At 39.3% G+C, this 20,930-nt stretch overlaps 1 non-coding gene across 1 annotated transcript; it reads right to left on the reverse strand.

Moving 5' to 3' along the window:
- Positions 1–20,458: 20,458 nt before the first annotated feature.
- On the reverse strand, positions 20,459–20,533 carry Trnak-cuu (transfer RNA lysine (anticodon CUU)). The gene has a single exon. It is a non-coding gene; the product is annotated as a tRNA-Lys (tRNA).
- Between the last annotated feature and the right edge of the window lie 397 nt (positions 20,534–20,930).

Here is a 20,930-nt window from a genome sequence, read left to right on the forward strand (position 1 = left end):
GCGACCTCATTTTAATACCTCGTGGGAGCAGGCATAATATTTTGTTTTTGAACACCGAACAATGACACACAATGATAGTAGATGGAAGGATACAAATAAAAAATCAGACTCATGGGTGTGCATCCAGTTCATCATAAGAATACTAAACAAGAGGGCAACATAACGAAAGCAATGAATACGCTGGTTAGTATACATTATTTATATAGATTTGAAGATGAAAAAGCGCAGATCTGCACAGTGCTCGCATCTGTACTTTAGTTTCTGTCTTAATGAGCATTATTTTTAGTTTCTTCTCTTCTGAATAATCAAATGAATTGATTATTACGTGGTACAGAATAATTAGGGAACTGTGTTTCTTACAGCTTCCATTCGGACCAACATTTTTCTACATTCTCGTGCAACTCATGAAAGTCTACTTGTATGATCACAAGACTGCACATAGATACAATCGATTTCGAGGTGCAAAGTGTTTGTTATCTTAGTTTTCCTAAGAGGTTGGCAAAGTTGATTTCCAAAGACTTTCTATTGTACTGAAATAATCTTTTGTAACAAAGTAACAAGGTAAGTGTTTTATTCGTATATATTTTGCGGGAAACTGTAATCGTGATGGAAGATTACACACCTGAATGTTTGACACAGCTGGTAGGAGAAAACGCTGCATATTAACCAAACCCCACGCCTCCTCTCCGTATCCTCCTACGACACGAGCACAGGATTCTCCTCCTATATCGCTACAGAGCTGTTCTTAGCATAGCTGAGAATTGGCAACATCGTCACAAACATTTGGCAACACTGTGACAGTGCGATCACTTCCGCGTATGGTACTGAACTGACTCGCTAAATTCACTTGATATTCCCTTTCACTTTGAATGACTCGTGGTATCGAATCCTCACGTAAGCTAAGACACTGAGACAGATATTTCAATTTTTTGGCTAAAGAAATGCTATTCTTCATATAAGTGACAACTTTTAATATCTTTCACGATGCGTTATGAGGCTGAGCGACCAATACCATGACAAGAGTGGGATCCTGGTAGCAGTGTACCCGTAGCCCCGTGGTACCGCCCGTGTCTCGTGTTCCAACGGTTAAGAAAATCGTCAGCTCTAACCGTGGTAGGGGCAGAGCTGGGAATTCCCAGAAAACATTCTGTAACAAAATCAGAAGAAAACCTTTACACATCAAATCCTCTTGGCAGCTCGACTCAGTAAGTTGTGTTAATGGTCGTAGATCTCGGCTGACTGACTGCCAAGCTACTATACAATACAAGCGTCTCTGAAGAAATTCTTTAGCAACTTGACCAAATCTTTAGCCGGGAGAAAAATAATTTAGTAATTACTCAATGTAATAAAATAAGATTATCATTTGCATTTACAAATTAGTTAAATACCAAACCACTGAATAACACAGCGAACGCCACACTGGCGCCCAACGTGGGACCACCAATGCACATTTATTAATTTCAGTAATTGAAATTGTGATCTATTACAGGGGCGGAGTACCAAAACAAACTATTAATCATTATTTATTTATTTGTTCCATGACCAATGACATCTCCTTACCGAACTGCTGTACGAATCTGTATTTGCACTAAGGCCGGACACACGAGAACTTCACATAAGCAGTCCAGTCCACAACTGACAAACATGTTCGCAAAATATACAGCAGCACACCAATAACATTCGCTGCGTGTGCAATTAAATATTCGAATAAGTACCAGCAGGCATAAGTGGTATTAATTGAATATTCTCGTTGCGAGAATAATATTTTTGAGTATTATTTGTGTATATGTTTTAGTTATAAGATTATTTTGTGTCCCGAATGATAGTAAAACCGAGGAGTTGCCAAAACAAACTGACACTCCTGAATTCTACCAGTTAGGAATTAATGGCAATATTTCTTCTGGGCAAGGGCAGAAGTTAGCAATGTCAAGCTATGTCCATACAGGATACGCTAACAGCATTATTTGAAAAGTTTACTATTAAAGAGCAGGAGCGTGAAAAACAACGCGAGCTTAAAGTGCAGGAGCGTGAAAGACAACGTCAGCAGGAAAAGGAAAAACGTAGACAGGAAAAGCTTATAGAAAACAGCAACAGGAGCTCAGGGACCAAGAACAGGAAAAGAAATTTATGGAAAATCTAAACAATACTTTTCTGGAAAGAGAGAAAGAAATTGTCAGTAGGATAAATCAAGTGTTGGTAGATCATGATAATGCTATTACTACCCATTTTAAGCAGGAGATCGATGCAGTAAAAACCACTATTGAACCGTTAACAAACATACCAGTTCAGGTCAATAGTCTTCAAACTGAAGTAGATAGACTAGAGAACCAATTCAAAGCCTTGGCAGGAGGACATTCCCTCGGAAATCCGAAAGCAAGTGTTTTAGGTAACATACTATAAAGGCACATTTGCATGCCGTGCGTGAGTTTCCTCGGAAACCCGAAATCTTAGTTAAATAATTAATCTCTGACAAATAAATAAAGCCTATGGTACAGAACTGCAGCGCTATGCCGCTGATAAAACAAAATACAATTACGACACTCTTATGTATCTTTAAGAAGAAGGGGTCGAGCAGAAGAACTGGTGCGGGAAGCACGTATATTTTATTAACTGGCACACCGCCATATTTGATGTTATATAAGAACACTGCGAGTTGCAATCTTACTAGGCACTCGATTCTGTAAAGAATTTATATTTATGAAAGTAAGTTGAATTATGTAACTGTAGGCTTATTCGCTGAATATATCTGGTTTTACTAACTGTGTAAACTTATTTATGTTTAGTAGACAGTCACCTCTGTACGACGTATTTACATGGCTGTCAAATTATTCTAGTATTGAGATTTAGATTTTGAGTCCGCACCTACCGCAGCAGTCTTTGGAAACGATTTAAATACGAAGTCCGATTATTTGAGTCTTATTTCACGGTCAACTATGAATAACATTGCATTTACGAAAAAGCCATTGTCAAGCGTCTGATGCCAAATAATTAAACGTCCACGTTCCAGATAAGCAAATATTAATTACAAACAATCAGTATAAAACATAAGTCATAATTAATATCTTATTTTATTTATTTTATAATGGCGACCGTGACAGGACGTTGTTCAGTTTTGTCATTTGTTACATTGTTCTCTTTGTTTCATGTGAAAAATCAACTTTCTGGACCTGGACTTGCATATATGAGAAATATCGAAAATCTGAAGATAGTTTCCAATTCTAAAATTTTGCGGGAAGACGCAACGAAGCTTCCAGCAAAATAAGGTAAGACGCAGCATCTTTGCATTGGCAGGCTTGACCAGACGCATAATTCAGTGCATTAGCTTTTCAGTAGATTCTGTAGTATTTCTTTCGCGCGTAGCAGTTTTCAGTGATAAATTTCATTCTCAATGCCTTTCCTTAAACAATAACTTCTGCAACAATACCATTACACGAGTGTACAAAATGGCCGACTTCTGTACGATACGTTGTGACATGGCCAGCAGCCATTAACAATAATCCCATATTCAGTTTACATTTTTAAATTGACAAACAGCCATTGTTGCTACGAGCGATAAATGTTCAACTGCATTTTATTTTAAAACCAGTGTCAAACTCTATTTGCTTGAAGCATGGTCATAACTAGAAAACAATATGCAAAGATGGAACAGCAAAGACATACTTTTCAGGCGCTTTCCACTCGGACGAGAGACAAATGGTAGAAAACGACTTTACGACAGCAACCGGTAGTGACGATTCATCAAATATTGACGCAAGTGTTAACGGAAATTTTGACAATAGGCTGTCCACCACAAAAATTTCAAAGTCTCAGTCAGAGCGCATGTTAATACATGACGTTACGTCTAATGACGGGGCGGGGGCAGAGACCTTGCAAAGAGGAAACATTGCCACCATGTTGCAAATGCTAATAAAACAAAACGCAGAAAATATGGCAACCTTAAAGACACAAAATGACGAAATTAAATCTGATCTCATAGCAATCAAGACATGTATGACACTTTATGTAAACGTGTGGAACTTATAGATGCCACACTAACCAGATGACTGAACTCAGTGCGAAATTTTCCAAGCTTAATACGATACAAGAAACGACTACAAATGACGTAGCACTTTTACAGGCACAAGTAAAAAACCTTAATGTCACATGTGTAGCTCTTACTGGACAAATTCAAACATATCCTACAGTTCATCACTACCTTGAAAAACGAATTAGTGACGTGCAGAATAAATTTGACGATGTTGAACAACACCTGGCTGGCAGATTACAATCTGCTGCCACAGCTTATTTTCAAAATATTAATAAAGAATTTCATGATTGGGTAGAGAACAAAGACAAACATTTTGATAGATGCATACGTGAAAATTTACCAACAATTGTGCACGACTCCGTAGCGGAATACATCACTAATAACAAACAGCCGATTAGTGACGCAGTACAGTCTGTCACTGCACCAATGACACAATTCATCGATTAACCACAGTCTGAATGTAACGAAAATATCAGTCAAAATGTACAGTTCAGAAACCAATATACATACGAGTATGACGCACACATACCGCACACAAAAACAAAACACACCACGACAACAACACATTCCACGTCGTGCAAACATATACACAAGCTATTATCATGGTAAACCACAGCAACATTATCGTAATTACTCGCCATTTGAACATTACAGTAATTACAGTGGAACAAATCCATATCATTATGCAAAGGAAGAAGAAAGCTTAATAAAACACAGGCAATTTCAGACTTTTATCCCAGAAAAACGAAACATTAATCCGGTGATTTTTCTTAAATCTTTTAGTAATGCATTTCCACGCACTTGGAGTGACCGGAAAAAGATTTCATATGTTGTCGGTTACATCCAAGGCGATGCAGCTGCCTGGGCATACAGTCAAGCTGACGTATGTACCACGTACAGTGAGCTTGAGCATGCCTTTCTGAACTAATTCTGGTCGCAATCCGTCCAGGAGCGACTCAGAAGACAAATTTTAGAACCTGAAACTTTTAACAGTAAAAATGGTAACTTAAGCAGATATTTTGAAAAATACTTGAACATGGGACATTTTTTGGACGAACCAGTCGCAACACGTGATATACTCCGTGCGTTGAAGGCCAATTTGCCTTTCAACATTAAAGAAAAACCCTTACATATTACGGATGACGATCCAGATTTTTTTTAACAGCTTTAGATTCGGTTGACATGTTACTAGAAGATCAGAATTTCTCGCGGCAAAACAGCAGCCACAATGTTTATAATAGTGGTATGCAAAACATGCAGGCTTGCCAACTCAATTCTGGACCGCCGGCAGTTGGATACGCGGTACAGCAAAAACAGAAAACTCACATGCCGTCTCAATACGGAAATCAAAATCAACACGCATATTCCAATACAAACAACAATTACAACAGTAATAACACCTCATGCTGTAATCCATACAAAAGGCACGGCGGTAATAACAACAACAACGGTAACAACGGATATAAATATAACAACAAAAACACAAACAGAAACAGAAACAATAACTACGAGCCAAGACAGCATCAAGGCTGCACTCGTAGCGATCACTACTTTCATTCAAACACTGCTATACCACAGCAGCCACCAGGACAAAATTGGAGCATACCTTACGACCGACAGGTAAGTCACAATGCGCAACTGCAACAACAACCGCAAAAGTTTGGAGATCACAACAGGCAATATCCGAATGTGAATATAATAGAAGTGACACTGGATACATAACCTCAATCTGTGTCAATACCTAATACAAATGCTAATCCAAGAAACTAGAAACAGTCACTTCTATGCCCCGGGTCGTGGCTGAAGAATTCTTGGGGGGCGACTTCAATGTTAATCAGTTATTTGACACCGCCATTGAACAACAAAATATTGATATGCCTAATAATTGTAAACAAAAACTACCTATTTTATTTATAAGATACAACCACAATGAGAATATATCAGATGAACTTTTGCAAGACAGTACACAATGTCGTTCAAACACAAATGAAATTGTTTTAGCATCTACTACTGGTGTAGTAGGTGGGATTCCAACTACTATTATCTTAGATACAGGTGCAGCTGTGAGCGTTTTGTCTTTTAATTTCTATAAAAAGATGTGTGAATTGGAGCCTGTGCCTGAGTTTCCTGCCCAAAACTGTAAAATAACTACTGCTCTAGGTAATAAGTCATGTAGGGTTAAGAAGCAAGTTTTTGTAAACATTAAAATAGGTAATGGAACCGTACAATGGCCATTCCTGGTTGTACAAAACCTTGTGACAAATTAGATATTAGGATTTGATATTATGAGCGAGAAGGACTGCATTATAGACTTCTCCAAAGGTAAATGTATTTTAAATGATAAAGGCAGTGTAATTATTATTAAGTTGGACAGGAGAACTCTAAAGCATGACAAACACTGTACAGGGTACAAGGTTCAGTTAGTACTTGACAATGACATGCAAGACACGCACAGACACTCATCTGACACAGAGCTAATGGACTTCAAAACATTGATTGATCATAAGATAAATGAAGCTACAGCTCTCAGTGTACATGAACGTATGAAACTACAGGAAGTGCTATCCAAATGTTTACAAGTTTTTACCAAACGATTAGGTGTTATCAACACGTATGTCTACAAAATTGAAGTTAAGCCTCACAAGATCTTCTACCACAAGACATATAACGTACCGTTATCTCAACGACGTGCTGTGTGGAAAGTCATCGAACCATCCACCTCACTTTAATGTAGTCCTCTACTAGTTGTAAAAAAAACCAAACGGTAACATTAGGTTAGTGTTAGACGCACGAGCAATAAATGAAATAATTTTACCGGTTCACACAAACCCGAGAATTTAGAAGAGCAATTAAAGAAATTTCTAGATGCAAAATATTTTTCCACAATAGATCTAGCTAATTCATTTTGGCAAGTAGGTATCACTCCTGATTTTCGGAAATATACTGCATTTATGTTCAGGGGGCGAACCTATCAGTTTTGTGTTCTACCCTTCGGATTGAATGTCAGTTCTAGAGTATTCATTACAGTCCTGGATACTGTGCTTGGCAATGATTTCGTTGAGACAGTCACACACTATGTAGATGATATACTGATAGCTACATAGTCTTGAAATGAACACATTGACACGCTTCAAAGTATTTTAGAAAAATTTCCACAAGCTGGAGTCACAGCCAATCTTAGAAAATCAAAATTTGGTTGCAGTGAGATAAAATATGTAGGACATATCATTAATTCACAGGGCATACGTCCTGATCCCAGTAAATTAGATGCTATCAGAAAATTTCCTAGCACTCGAACAAAATAGCAGTTAAAATCATTCCTTGGGCTATGTTCATTTTTCAGACGTTTTTTACCACAACTACTTTTGAACAGTAAACATCTGTTAAATCTACTCAGAAAGAATCAAGTTTGGATCTGGTCAGAACAGTGCCAGAATGACTTTAATACAATTAAACATGATTTGGTGAATGCAAACATACTGAGCCATCCAGATTTCAATTTAGATTTTTGTATGACTTGTGACACTTCATGTTCTGGCTTGGGCTGTTGCTTATTTCAAGTTGTAAAGAATAAAGAAAAGGAACAGATAAGAATTATTGGTTTTGCAAGTCGTACTCTAAGTGAATGTGAGCGTACATACTCCACTACTGAGTTAGAAACACTTTCCATAGTCTGGGCATTCAAGAAATTCAATTATTATTTATTTGGCAAACATACAGTAATATATACCGATCACCAGGCCCTGACATTTTTGTTAACTTGTACGTTCTAGACTATTACGATGGGCAGTTACTCTTTAGAACTACTCTTTCGAAATTAAGTACATAAAAGGTAAGGACAACACCATTGCCGACCCTTTGTCCAGACTTCCACAAGGTATGAATGAAACCAACAGTGACTTAGAAAATATAAATGACTACAGGATTCTCTTAATGCAAGACAAGCAGTATCACCAATATTATATTATGTGCAGAAACATGGCTAAATTACAAAAATCTGATCCTCACTGATAAGATAATAACATTACTGGTAGAAAAACACAATCATCCTTTGACTAAGTATTACAGGTTACACAATGATGTATTATTTTATCGACGACATCCAAATGCTACTAACTGGTGTGTATGCAGTCCCAAAGGGTCTGAAAGTAATTTGATTTGGCACACACACTTAGTTTGGGGTCATTATGGGACGAAAAAGTGTTTGGCAAAGCTCAGCACATACTGTTATTTTAGCAATATGAGAAGAAAAATTTACAGGGAACTGAAAACATGTGTCATATGTCAAAAAGCAAAACCTCAGAATTTATCCACAAAAACAGATTTACATTCTATTTTACCGAGTAAACCCCTGGAAATTCTGTGTACTGACATCAGTGGACCGCATCCAGCAAGCTCTGGAGGTGTCAAATATATCTTAGCTTTTTACGATATTTTTCTAAACATGTAAAACTTTATGCTTTAAAATCCGCCACTGCAAATGCTATAATAAGAAGATTATCAAGTGATTACCTGACGCACGTGGGAAAACCTAAAGCAATTCTGTCAGATAATGCAGCATACTACTCTGGGTACAGACGGAGAAATTTCTTGAAGGACAATAACATTAAAAGTATATTTATTTCAAGGTTTAGTCCACAATGTAACGCGACTGAGAGACTTTTCCGAGAACTAAACCGATTCATGAGGACCTATATTTCATCAAAACATACTAATTGGTTGTCCTACCTAAGTCTTTTCGAAGACGTACCCAATAACTTAAATATTTACAATACAAATTACACACCTAACGAGATCATATTCAATTGCAAACAGAACGATCAATGGATAGAACCATTACCTAAGTTGTCAGACAAGGAAATCACACCTGAACAGAAAATAAAAGAAGTATTGACTACACTGACACATCACGCACACATACGAAACAAACATCACACAAACATAATAAAAAGAAAACAAAAATTCAAGGCAGGAATGCTTGTACTACTTCGTACTCATCATAAATCTGTAGCACTCAAACGACGCAATGCTAAGTGGCGTCTGCTATATGAAGGACCTTATATTATTGATGAACATACCGCTTCCTGGCGCGTATCTGTTACAACATCCTGGAACTAACAAAATTATTGGGCTATACGCACACCGAGATCTAAGAGTATTTCATGCTAAATAATGTCAAGGTCATATCCATGAAAACATTGCTTAGCAACTCGCAAAACTCTGTTTGCTACAACATAGATAATAAGTAGTATAGAAATTTTCATTTCAGCTGTACCAGTGACGCAGTTGATGACAGAAGAACTTTTCTTTCAACGCCGCGGCATTACCAAGAAGACTGAATATTAAGGTAAAATTTATGGTTACGTAGCAGTGAATGATATACTAATTTCTCACGGAACATTTGTGACTGTAGGTACCACTGACTTGGTATGACACCTGACGAACCGACAGACGTCATCTGTGAAAGGATCTTTTACTTCGAGAAATAGATTAGACGCACATCTCTCAGCAAGAAAAACATCTATCATTAGCCAAGGCGACACAGACACAATACACACACGCACAAAACGCGAGGAATCTGACAGTTTTCCGTCTCTTATTATTTTGAATATTTATTGAGTAGTGAAAACGCCGGGTCTTGCCTACTGATGTAATGAATGTTGTGTCTAATCTATCTTAATTTCAGATGACATCACAAAAAACATCGATAAAAACCCAGAAAAATCGTTAAAGAGAATGTAAATATCTGCAATTCATGTAATCAAATGTGACATGATGTAATAATCTATAGCTTTGTAATGATGATGTAAACATGTTTATGTGTAACTGTATTATGTTTATGCTAAGAAAACATGTGACGTGTATATGTATGATTACTTACGTTTTTAAAAAAAATGATGCGTAATGTAACTGTTAGTATGTGAAAATTTGAACGATAACGAGTGCCAAAATGTGTGAAAAACTTTTAAAAAAATTGCATAGTGAACTACTGTTCACGGACATTAACGTACATTACTAAGTCTGCAACTACGCAAAAACCCATGTGAAAGAAACTGTTAACGATATTCATCATGCATCGTACCTTTGTAAACGCGATGAACGATTTCTTTGATAAGTAACTACAAACATATAGGTGAGCTATATTTAGCAAAAAATTGAAAATGTGAAGTGCATAATTGGTGCATCGTCTAGTGACATTACTACAGTACCTAACTTCAAGATGTTAACTGGATTAAATGGACACAACGTGCCTGTCCAGAAAACAACACGACGAGTGGAAGAATTTTGGTTGGAACTTCTGGGAACGCAATGTTCTCGAAATGCGACGGACAAACTTACATGAACTGTCCAAGGATCGACGCCAGCTATGTGCTGTCCGAGGTTCAGCAACCAAGCTTCCACGGAATATCGAAAACGAACTGCATATGTATCAATTACTCGACGGGTCACGTCAGATCTGTAATAAACAATGCATGTTGTCACAACGAACTACATCACAACGACTATAATGGAAATAGGAAGTGGACGTGCTTATGTATCCAATACGTTGTTATACAGCGATGTTGCTGTGATCAACAAACTCTACCACGACGACACTAACCTGTGAAACATTACTGTGCAGCAGATGAATATAAACTGTAATAACGACACGATGTGTATAGGTCAACGCACCTGAAACAAAAAGACATTTTTCTTTGAAGAATTTCAATGCAATACTATGTAACTGTGTATAGGTCAACGCACCTGAAAAAAAAAGACATTTTTCTTTGAAGAATTTCAATGCAATACTATGTAACTAAGAACATTCGACAATCTAAAGTTGTATTGTGTTATAACAAATACTGTAATTTTAACATTAAGTTACCTGTCATAGAATGTACTCTTCATATGTAATCCTGGTGGAATATTTTCTTTATGCAACTACTAAGAAACGCGAGAGCACACGAACAATATGAACTGCAATACTGTGCAGCGTAATCTAAATTTACGATATAACGGCAGTGCCGGAGTCACATAGACGCTTCTGCGCATGCGCGCACTCTATTTTGCCTACATAAGAACTTTTACGGCGCACGCGCGTCATTCAAATATTGTATATAATATACTGTGTAATGTATGTCATGTAAATAGTTGTAGATAACTCAGATTTTCTTGTGCGTTTAGGTGAATTGCTCGCCTGCAGGTGTGTCCTTTCGCCTCGCAATTCAGGGGGCAATATAAAGGCACATTTGCATGCCGTGCGTGAGTTTCCTCGGAAACCCGAAATCTTAGTTAAATAATTAATCTCTGACAAATAAATAAAGCCTATGGCACAGAACTGCAGCGCTATGCCGCTGATAAAACAAAATACAATTACGACACTCTTATGTTTCTTTAAGAAGAAGGGGTCGAGCAGAAGAACTGGTGCGGGAAGCACGTATATTCTATTAACTGGCACACCGCCATATTTGATGTTCTATAAGAACACTGCGAGTTGCAATCTTACTAGGCACTCGATTCTGTAAAGAATTTATATTTATGAAAGTAAGTTGAATTATGTAATTGTAGGCTTATTCGCTGAATATATCTGGTTTAACTAACTGTGTAAACTTATTTATGTTTAGTAGACAGTCACCTCTGTACGACGTATTGACATGGCTGTCAAATTACTCTACTATTGAGATTTAGATTTTGAGTCCGCACCTACCGCATCAGTCTATGGAAACGATATAAATATGAAGTTGGATTATTTGAGTCTTATTTCCCGGTCAACCATGAATATCATTGCATTTACGAAAAAGCCATTGTCAAGCGTCTGATGCCAAATAAGTAAACGTCCACGTTCCAGATAAGCAAATATTAAATTAGAACCAATCACTATAACACATAAGTAATAATTAATATTTTATTTTATTTATTTATTTATTTATTTTATAATACCCCAGTGTTGTGCGCGGCTGATATTCGGTGGTTTTAATGATCATTTTGCTGAAGATAACTGCTTCCATCTTAATCAATAGTTGTATAGAATCTGTAGTATGAACTGTGATTTAGCGACACTTACACAACTTACAGACAACACTTTAACACAACGTTAACTTGCAGTTCTTTAGCAACTTGACCAAATCTTTAGCAAGGAGAAAAATAATTTAGTAATTACCCAATGTAATAAAATAAGATTATCATTTGCATTTACAAATTAGTTAAATACCAAACCACTGAATAACACTGGCGTCCAACGTGGGGCCAATAAAGCACATTCATTCATTTTAATAATTGAAATTGTGATCTATTACAGGTACTGAGTACCAAAACAAACTATTAATCATTATTTATTTATTTGTTTCATGAACAATGACATCTCCTTACCGAACTGCTGTACGAATCTGTATCTGCACTGGAGCCAGACACACGAGAACTTCACATAAGCAGTGCAGTCCACAACTGTCAATCAATTCAGGTAAGAACATATGTTCGTTGTTGTTGTTGTCTTCAGTCCTGAAACTGGTTTGATGCAGCTCTCCATGCTACTCTATCCTGTGCAAGCTTCTTCATCTCCCAGTACCTACTGCAACCTACATCCTTCTGAATCTGCTTAGTGTAATCATCCCTTGGTCTCCCTCTACGATTTTTACCCTCCACGCTATCCTCCAATGCTAAATTTGTGATCCTTGAAGCCTCAAAACATGTCCTACCAACCGATCCCTTCTTCTGGTCGAGTTGTGCCACAAACTTCTCTCCTCCCCAATCCTATTCAATACCTCCTCATTAGTTACGTGATCTAGCCACCTTATCTTCAGCATTTTTCTGTAGCACCACATTTCGAAAGCTTCTATTCTCTTCTTGTGCAAACTATTTATCGTCCATGTTTCACTTCCATACATGGCTACACTCCAAACAAATACTTTTAGAAACGACTTCCTGATACATAAATCTATATTCGATGTTAACAAATTTCTCTTCTTCAGAAATGCTTTCCTTGCCATTGCCAGTCTACATTTTATATCCTCTCTACTTCGACCATCATCAGTTACTTTGCTCCCCAAATAGCCAAACTCCTTTACTAATTTAAGTGTCTCATTTCCTAATCTAATCTAACTCCCTCACCACCACCCGACTTAATTAGACGAAATTCCATTATCCTCGTTTTGCTTTTGTTTATGTTCATCTTATATCCTCCTTTCAAGACACTGTCCATTCCGTTCAACTGCTCTTCCAAGTCCTTTGCCGTCTCTGACTGAATTACGTCATCGGCGAACCTCAAAATTTTTATTTCTTCTCCATGAATTTTAATACCTACTCCCAATTTTTCTTTTGTTTCCTTTACTGCTTGCTCAATATACAGATTGAATAACATCGGGGAGAGGCTACAACCCTGTCTCACTCCTTTCCCAACCACTGCTTCCCTTTCATGCCCCTCGACTCTTATGACTGCCATCTGGTTTCTGTACAAATAGTAAATAGCCTTTCGCTCCTTGTATTTTACCCCTGCCACCTGCAGAATTTGAAAGGAGTATTCCAGTCGACATTGTCAAAAGCTTTCTCTAAGTCTACAAATGCTAGAAACGTAGGTTTGCCTTTTCTTAATCTTTCTTCTAAGATAAGTCGTAAGGTCAGTATCGCCTCACGTGTTCCAACATTTCGACGGAATCCAAACTGATCCTCCCCGAGGTCGGCTTCTACTAGTTTTTCCATTCGTCTGTAAAGAACTCGCGTTAGTATTTTGCAACTGTGACTTATTAAACTGATAGTTCGCTAATTTTCACATCTGTGAACACCTGCTTTCTGAGGGTATTTCGCCGGTCTCATACATCTTGCTCACCAGATGGTAGAGTTTTGTCAGGACTGGCTCTCCCAAGGCCGTCAGTAGTTCTAATGGAATGTTGTCTACTCCGAGGGCCTTGTTACGATTCAGGTCTTTCAGTGCTCTGTCAAACTCTTCACGCAGTATCTTATCTCCCATTTCGTCTTCATCTACATCCTCTTCCATTTCCATAATATTGTCCTCAAGTACATCGCCCTTGTATAAACCTTCTATATACTCCTGACAGGTTTCAGATAGATTATATAATGGTACGACAGAGATTTAGGAACCAGGTTTTAAATTGTAAGACATTTCCAGGAGCAGATGTGGCCTCTGACCACAATCTGTGGGTTATGACCTGTAGATTAAAACTGAAGAAACTGCAAAAAGGTGGGAATTTAAAGAGATGGGACCTGGATAAACTGAAAGAACCAGAGGTTGTACGGAGTTTCAAGGAGAGCATAAGGGAGCAGTTGACAGGAATGGGGGAAAGAAGTACAATAGAAGAAGAATGGGTAGCTTTGAGGCATGAAGTAGTGAAGGCAGCAGAGGATCAAGTAGGCTAGTAGAAATCCTTGGGTAACAGAAGAAATATTGAATTTAACTGATGAAAGGAGAAAATATAAAAATGCAGTAAATGAAACAGGCAAAAAAGAATACAAACGTCTCAAAAATGAGATTGACAGGAAGTGCAAAATGGCTAAGCAGGGATGGTTAGAGGACAAATGTAAGGATGTAGAGGCTTATCTCACTAGGGGTAAGATAGAGACTGCCTACAGGAAAACCTTTGGAGAAAAGAGGACCACTTGTATGAATATTAAGAGCTCAGAAGGAAACCCAGTTCTAACCAAAGAAGGGAAAGCAGAAAGGTGGAAGGAGTATATAGAGGGTCTACACAAGGGCGATGTACTTGAGGACAATATTATGGAAATGGAAGAGGATGTAGATGAAGATAAAATGGGAGATACGATACTGCGTGAAGAGTTTGACAGAGCACTTAAAGACCTGAGTCGAAACAAGGCCTCTGGAGTAGACAACATTCCATTGGAACTACTGACGGCCTTGGGAGAGCCAGTCCTGACAAAACTCTACCATCTGGTGAGCAAGATGTATGAGACCGGCGAAATACCCTCAGAAAGCAGGTGTTCACAGATGTGAAAATTAGCGAACTATCAGTTTAATAAGTCACAGTTGCAAAATACTAACGCGAGTTCTTTACAGACGAATGGAAAAACTAGTAGAAGCCGACCTCGGGGAAGATCAGTTTGAATTCCGTAGAAATGTTGGAACACGTGAGGCAATACTGACCCTACGACTTATCTTAGAAGCTAGATTAAGGAAGGGCAAACCTACGTTTCTAGCATTTGTAGACTTAGAGAAAGCTTTTGCACAATGTTGACTGGAATACTCTCTTTCAAATTCTGAAGGTGGCACGGTAAAATACAGGGAACGAAAGGCTATTTACAATTTGTACAGAAACCAGATGGCAGTTATAAGAGTCGAGGGACATGAAAGGGAAGCAGTGGTTGGGAAGGGAGTGAGACAGGGCTGTAGTCTATCCCCGATGTTATTCAATCTGTATATTGAGCAAGCAGTGAAGGAAACAAAAGAAAAATTGGGAGTAGGTATTAAAATTCATGGAGAAGAAATAAAAACTTTGAGGTTCGCCGATGACATCGTAATTCTGTCAGAGACAGCAAAGGACTTGGAAGAGCAGTTGAACGGAATGGATAGTGTCTTGAAAGGAGGATATAAGATGAACATCAACAAAAGCAAAACAAGGATAATGGAATGTAGTCGAATTAAGTCGGGTGATACTGAGGGAGTTAGATTAGATTAGGAAATGAGACACTTAAAGTAGTAAAGGAGTTTTGCTATTTGGGGAGCAAAATAACTGATGATGGTCGAAGTAGAGAGGGTATAAAATGTAGACTGGCAATGACAAGGAAAGCGTTTCTGAAGAAGAGAAGTTTGTTAAAGTCGAGTATAAATTTAAGTGTCAGGAAGTCATTTCTGAAAGTATTTGTATGGAGTGTAGCCATGTATGGAAGTGAAACATGGACGATAAATAGTTTGCACAAGAAGAGAATAGAAGCTCTCGAAATGTGGTGCTACAGAAAAATGCTGAAGATAAGGTGGCTAGATCACGTAACTAATGAGGAGGTGTTGAATAGGATTGGGGAGGAGAGAAGTTTGTGGCACAACTCGACCAGAAGAAGGGATCGGTTGGTAGGAAATGTTCTAAGGCATCAAGGGATAACCAATTTAGTATTGGAGGGCAGCGTGGAGGGTAAAAATCGTAGAGGAAGACCAAGAGATGACTACACTTAGCAGATTCAGAAGGATGTAGGTTGCAGTAGGTACTGGGAGATGAAGAAGCTTGCACAGGATAGAGTAGCATGGAGACCTGCATCAAACCAGTTTCAGGACTGAAGACCACAACAACAACAACATACTCCTTCCACCTTTCTTCCTTCCCTTCTTTTCTTAGAACTGGGTTTCCATCTGAGCTCTTGATATTAATTCACGTGGTTCTCTTCTCTCCAAAGGTCTCTTTAATTTTCCTGTAGGCAGTATCTATCTTACCCCTAGTGAGATAAGCTTCTACATCCTTACATTTGTCCTCTAGCCATCCCTGCTTAGCCATTTTGCACTTCCTGTCGATCTCATTTTTGAGACGTTAGTATTCCTCTTTGTCTGCTTCATTTACTGCATTTTTATATTTTCTCCTTTCATCAATTAAATTCAACATTTCTTCTGTTACCCAAGGATTTCTAGCAGCCCTCGTCTTTTTACCTACTTTATCCTTTGCTGCCTTCACTACTTCATCCCTCAGAGCTACCCATTCTTCTTCTACTGTGTTTCTTTCCCCCATTCTTGTCAATTGTTCCCTTATGCTCTCCTTGAAACTCTGTACAACCTCTGATTCTTTCAGCTTATCCAGATCCCATGTCCTTAAATTCCCACCTTTTTGCAGTTTCTTCAGTTTTAATCTACAGCCCTTAACCAATAGATTGTGGCCAGAGTCCACATCTGCCCCTGGAAATGTCCTACAATTTAAAACCTGATTTCTAAATCTCTGTCTTACCATTATACACTCCTGGAAACGGAAAAAAGAACACATTGACACCGGTGTGTCAGACCCACCATACTTGCTCCGGACACTGCGAGAGGGCTGTACAAGCAATGATCACACTCACGGCACAGCGGACACACCAGGAACCGCGGTGTTGGCTGTCGAATGGCGCTAGCTGCGCAGCATTTGTGCACCGCCGCCGTCAGTGTCAGCCAGTTTGCCGTGGCATACGGAGCTCCATCGCAGTCTTTAACACTGGTAGCATGCCGCGACAGCGTGGACGTGAACCGTATGTGCAGTTGACGGACTTTGAGCGAGGGCGTATAGTGGGCATGCGGGAGGCCGAGTGGACGTACCGCCGAATTGCTCAACACGTGGGGCGTGAGGTCTCCACGGTACATCAATGTTGTCGCCAGTGGTCGGCGGAAGGTGCACGTGCCCGTCGACCTGGGACCGGACCGCAGCGACGCACGGATGCACACCAAGACCGTAGGATCCTACGCAGTGCTGTAGGGGACCGCACCGCCACTTCCCAGCAAATTGGGCACACTGTTGCTCCTGGGGTATCGGCGAGGACCATTCGCAACAGTCTCCATGAAGCTGGGCTACGGTCCCACACACCGTTAGGCCGTCTTCCGCTCACGCCCCAACATCGTGCAGCCCGCCTCCAGTGGTGTCGCGACAGGCGTAAATGGAGGGACGAATGGAGACGTGTCGTCCTCAGCGATGAGAGTCGCTTCTGCCTTGGTGCCAATGATGGTCGTATGCGTGTTTGGCACTGTGCAGGTGAGCGCCACAATCAGGACTGCATACGACCGAGGCACACAGGGCCAACACCCGGCATCATGGTGTGGGGAGCGATCTCCTACACTGGCCGTACACCTCTTGTGATCATCGAGGGGACACTGAATAGTGCACGGTACATCCAAAACGTCATCGAACCCATCGTTCTACCATTCCTAGACCGGCAAGGGAACTTGCTGTTCCAATAGGACAATGCACGTCCGCATGTATCCCGTGCCACCAACGTGCTCTAGAAGGTGTAAGTCAACTACCCTGGCCAGCAAGATCTCCGGATCTGTCCCCCATTGAGCATGTTTGGGACTGGATGAAGCGTCGTCTCACACGGTCTGCACATCCAGCACGAACGCTGGTCCAACTGAGGCGGCAGCTGGAAATGGCATGGCAAGCCGTTCCACAGAACTACATCCAGCATCTCTACGATCGTCTCTATGGGAGAATAGCAGCCTGCATTGCTGCGAAAGTTGGATATACACTGTACTAGTGCCGACATTGTGCATGCTCTGTTGCCTGTGTCTATGTGCCTGTGGTTCTGTCAGTGTGATCATATGATGTATCTGACCCCAGGAATGTGTCAATAAAGTTTCCCCTTCCTGGGACAATGAATTCACGGTGTTCTTATTTCAATTTCCAGGAGTGTATAATCTATCTGATACCTTTTAGTATCTCCAGGATTCTTCCCTGTATACAACCTTCTTTTATGATTCTTGAACCAAGTGGTAGCTATGATTAAGTTATGCTCTGTGCAAAATTCTACCAGACGGCTTCCTCTTTCGTTTCTTAGCCCCGATCCATAATCACCTACTATGTTTCCTTCTCTCCCTTTTCCTACTGACGAATTCCAGTCACCCATGAGTATTAAATTTTCGTCTCCCTTCACTACCTGAATAACGTCTTTTATCTCATCATACATTTCTTCGTCATCTGCAGAGATAGTTGGCATATAAACTTGTACTACTGTAGTAGGCATGGGCTTTGTGTCTATCTTGGCCACAATAATGCGTTCACTATGCTGTTTGTAGTAGCTTACCCGCACTCCTATTTTTATTTATTATTAAACCTACTCCTGCATTACCCCTATTTGATTTTGTATTTATAACCCTATATTCACCTGAACAAAAGTCTTGTTCCTCCTGCCACCGAACCTCACTAATTCCCTCTATATCTAACTTTAACCTATTCATTTCCCTTTTTAAATTTTCTAACCTACCTGCCCGATTAAGGGATCTGACATTCCACGCTCCGATCCGTAGAACGCCAGTTTTCTTTCTCCTGATAACGACGTCCTCCTGAGTAGTCACCGCCCGGAGATCCGAATGGGGGACTATTTTACCTCCGGAATATTTTACCCTAGAGGACGTCATCAGTTTCTTTTGGCAATTCCTCGGTTATATAATCACTCGGGACATCAGTTTATAAATTATCATTCATAATTAAATTTTCTAATAATTCGACAGAAATATGCGTAGATTGTTCTACCTGTTCATGTTCATGCTCATGTTCATGTTCGCGAAATATGCAGCAGAACACAAGCAACATTCGCGTGTGCGAAATCAAATATACGAATCAGTACGTGCAGCCATAAGTAGTATTAATTGAATATTCTTGCTGCGAGAATAATATTTTTTAGTGTTATTTGTGTATATGTGTTAGTTATAAGATTATTTTGTGTCAATTGGTGCTTGTCAGTGATTTATATGTTTGTTGTGCTACATTGGTGATAGAATGGTTAAAAAAAGGAAAATAAACCGAATGAGCATATTGATGCCGAGATGACATCAGAGTCTCAGGTAGAACAATCTACCCATATTTCTGTCGAATTATTAGAAAATTTAATTATGAATGATAATTTAGAAACTGATGTCCCGAGTGATAGCAAAACTGAAGAGTTGCCAAAACAAACTGACACTCCTGCATTCAACCAGTTAGGAATTAATGGCAACATTTCTTCTGGGCAAGGGGCAGAAGTTAGCAATGTCAAGCTATGTCCATACAGGATATGCTAATAGCATTATTTGAAAAGTTTACTATTAAAGAGCAGGAGCGTGAAAAACAACGCGAGCTTAAAGTGCAGGAGCGTGAAAGACAACGACAGCAGGAAAAGGAAAAATGTAGACAGGAAAAGCTTATAGAAAACAGCAACAGGAGCTCAGGAACCAAGAAAAGGAAAAGAAATTTATGGAAAATCTAAACAATACTTTTCTGGAAAGAGAGTAAGAAATTGTCCGTAGGATAAATCAAGTGTTGGTAGATCATGATAATGCTATTACTACCTATTTTAAGCAGGAGATCGATGCAGTAAAAACCACTATTGAACCGTTAACAAACATACCAGTTCAGGTCAATAGTCTTCAAACTGAAGGAGATAGACTAGAGAACCAATTCAAAGCCTTGGCTACCGCTGTGGAAACAATGCAGGAGGACATTCCCTCGGAAATCCGAAAGCAAGTGTTTTAGGTAACATACGTCAGTGTTGTGCGCGGCTGATATTCGGTGGTTTTAATGATCATTTTGCTGAAGATAACTGCTTCCATCTTAATCAATGGTTGTATAGTATCTGTTGTATGAACTGTGATTTAGCGACACTTACAAAACTTACAGACAACACTTTAACACAACGTTAACTTGCAGTTCTTTAGCAACTTGACCAAATCTTTAGCAAGGAGAAAAATAATTTAGTAATTACTTAATGTAATAAAATAAGATTATCATTTTCATTTACAAATTAGTTAAATACCAAACCGCTGAATAACATAGCGAACGCCACACTTGCCCCCAACGTGGGGCTCGAACCCCCGAACCTGAGATTAAGAGTCTCATGCTCTACCGACTGAGCTAGCCGGGCAGCAAAACAATAATGCAACGTTAGCTACGCAGTGCGTCGCGAAAATATTTACATTCCGCTTAAGTGAACGAAGCACACTACGGACACTTGTATGGTTAACGTTGTAGTGTTCAAAATGTGCATATTGTGATAAACTTACATGTGACTCACGACATTGTGTCGAACAGTGTCAAAATACAGAACATACTCCAGAAGCAGTCTAATTCCATCCGTGTGAATGCGAGTGAAATGGACACCAATAATCTTTTCCACAGGATGAGAGTAGTAATTATGTTGTCACTGACGCTTATATTTTGACGTTTCATGTACCCGTCTTAAACTGAGGGACGTGGGAAAGGAGAAACAAGACCAGCTGCAGCGCGACTTCTAGCCAGCAGTAGATCCAAACCACGATGCA

Source organism: Schistocerca gregaria, chromosome 5 (assembly GCF_023897955.1).
Source record: "Schistocerca gregaria isolate iqSchGreg1 chromosome 5, iqSchGreg1.2, whole genome shotgun sequence".
NCBI lineage: Eukaryota > Metazoa > Arthropoda > Insecta > Orthoptera > Acrididae > Schistocerca > Schistocerca gregaria.